A 2,557-nucleotide genomic window follows, 5' to 3' on the forward strand; every position below is an offset into this window, starting at 1 on the left:
GGTCAAACCCACAGCTGAGTTTTTCTTTGCTAATAAGATGATAGCTGCTGTCAGGGGGAGGTCAGATTTATTAAAATGTTGTTGCTAGGGAAAGTTACGTAAGGGGGATTGGGGAGGCTATATGAGTTACAGGATGTCTTAGACATTTTGCAGAACTTGGGGAGAGCTACCATATACTGTTGTACTGTACTCTGTACCAACGCCTGCCTACAATAGTATTACTAAAAGGAGTATTTTAATAGTTAACAAGTCTGTGTTTCCTTTCCATACTAATGTATGTTTGATAATTATATAGACCTGATCATTTGTTGAAGAAATTGACCAACAGAGGCCCTCGTTCGGAGTTAGGGAAACCCTGGGCTAGAGTGCATATGCCAATACCAGAGGGTGGCAAAACCATTAGTAGAGTTGAAAATGCGATGGACACCCATTTAACTTGTATTTTCTATTTGGTACATGGCAATTTAACTGCAAAGGTATTTTATGTGCACTATATCATCACGCAGAACCTTTAATCAGCAACAAGTCAATTTGATGGAAACACATCTCGGTGGGAAAATGCGCATATTGTTTTTATGCGGATTTTAGAATATTCACATGAAAGTCTGTCCCTAATTGGATGGATATCTATTTTATGAGGTTTTGATGTACGACCCATCTTTTTATTTCCCCCATCCTGTCCAAGTAATCCTAAAGTATCTCAGAATTGATTGTGTAACTCAAAGAAGTTATTTATAGATGATTTAGAAATGATTTAGTAAATGCTGGGTACCACTGACTTGCATCGATTGCCTTGGGGGCATTTTGCCCCAAACACACCTCATAATCGTTTTGTTGGAGTGACATAGAAAGTTGAGATGAGACAGATGGCATTTTTTTGTTGAGCAAGACTAGTGGCATCCAGGGAGACAAAGTGGTTTGTTTGAGAATTACAGAAGCGGGGCGTTTAACCCTTAACCCTAAACCACCCTAATACAGGAAGGCACCATTTATAGTCCAACATTTACAAGTGTTTTGGGGAAGGTGGGCTTGGGGTGCAAGTGTTTAAATTGAACAGTATTTAGCAATCATAATAAAAGTATGATATTGATACAGTGTTTACCGGTTAATCTATAATCTACAACTTTCTCTTAATTACAAGTACCCCACAAAACAACTGACCAGTCAAGACTATACCACAGCAGGCTACTCCCACTCAACAATGACTCCTGTCCTGTCCCACACATCAGTGTCAACGTTGACTCCTGTCCCGCTCGTCAAAGCGCTTTTAAAGGACATTTATTTTGTGTTCTCTATAATTTTTGAGAGTTTATAACGTTGTTTATTATATATAATGGCGACTAATCCTACAAGAGCCCGGATAGCTCAGTCGGTAGAGCATCAGACTTTTAATCTGAGGGTCCAGGGTTCAAGTCCCTGTTCGGGCGATAGTTTTCTCTCCAGGGGTGCTAGAATCTTGTGACTCCTCATGATGGGTTGTTCAATTACGCAAATCACATGTGGTACAATTTTCAAAAGTACCTGTTTGGGCGACACCATTTTCTTTCCAGGGTGTTAGAATCGTATAACCACTCATACATAATATGTGGTTCAGTTACGCAAATCACGTGCGTACAATTTCCAGAGAACCTCTGTTGAACATGTAAGCTTGCAAAAGAGTGGACTGAACAAAACAAAATATAATTCGTCCTCGGCTATAAAGTGTATGCATTTGTTGTTACATATTTTTGCATACTTTAAATTTGAAGTGCATCCAGTCGGCTATGCTCGGCTAAGCTGTTATTAAGCGATCTGCTATTAATAATATAGTAGCCAATAAATGTATTAATTAACAAAGTTGCAGGCCAGGACTAGGACTCAGTCTTGAATGCAGAGGAAAAACAGCACAGCTGGCTTGTGCATGCATGTTTGCCTATTTATATTTAGGCTCACAGTCAGTTTTTTTCAGGAGTTTTCGGTTTTACAAGAGACCTTGCACGCTGACCAGACCGGACACGTCGTGTGCGCGAGCGTCGCAAAATAAATTTAGAAATCCATGTTATTCAATTATTGCTCACGCCAACTAGCGTCTGCGACGCCACAGGCTAAAATAGAACTAGTTCCTATTTCTGATGCCTGAAAGACGAACTGTTTTGCCGGTAGTCTGGTAATACAATGAAAGTTTAGATGCGATCACCATATAAATTAAACGATGAAAAAAGCCTGGAAGGAGGAGAGATGACTACAGTGCAGCTATACTTAGTAAAAAAACAATACACATGTAGTTCATAAAAAAAAAATAAGAACGAGCAATGTCAGACCGGAATATAAATATAGACAGTGCATTAAAGACACCTTCCTAGTATTATGTTGCAACTGGGTTGAGGTCGGGTAGGAGCAGTCAATTCCAGTGTTTGGTTGGGTTGGTTACAATTTCTGACAAATACAGGTCTTCATTTCTAACATTTATCATTTGTGATGGCAGTTTCCCTTGCGTAAAACAGAGCCCGGATAGCTCAGTCGGTAGAGCATCAGACTTTTAATCTGAGGGTCCAGGGTTCAAGTCCCTGTTCGGGCG

General features: G+C 39.9%; 2 non-coding genes across 2 annotated transcripts; both read left to right on the forward strand.

Annotated features, from left to right (window-relative positions):
• The first annotated feature begins 1,354 nt into the window (after window positions 1-1,354).
• Window positions 1,355-1,427, forward strand: trnak-uuu. The gene has a single exon. It is a non-coding gene; the product is annotated as a tRNA-Lys (tRNA).
• Window positions 1,428-2,484: 1,057 nt separating this feature from the next.
• On the forward strand, window positions 2,485-2,557 carry trnak-uuu. Its single transcript has one exon. It is a non-coding gene; the product is annotated as a tRNA-Lys (tRNA).

The sequence above is a fragment of the Oncorhynchus mykiss genome, chromosome 18, assembly GCF_013265735.2.
Source record: "Oncorhynchus mykiss isolate Arlee chromosome 18, USDA_OmykA_1.1, whole genome shotgun sequence".
NCBI lineage: Eukaryota > Metazoa > Chordata > Actinopteri > Salmoniformes > Salmonidae > Oncorhynchus > Oncorhynchus mykiss.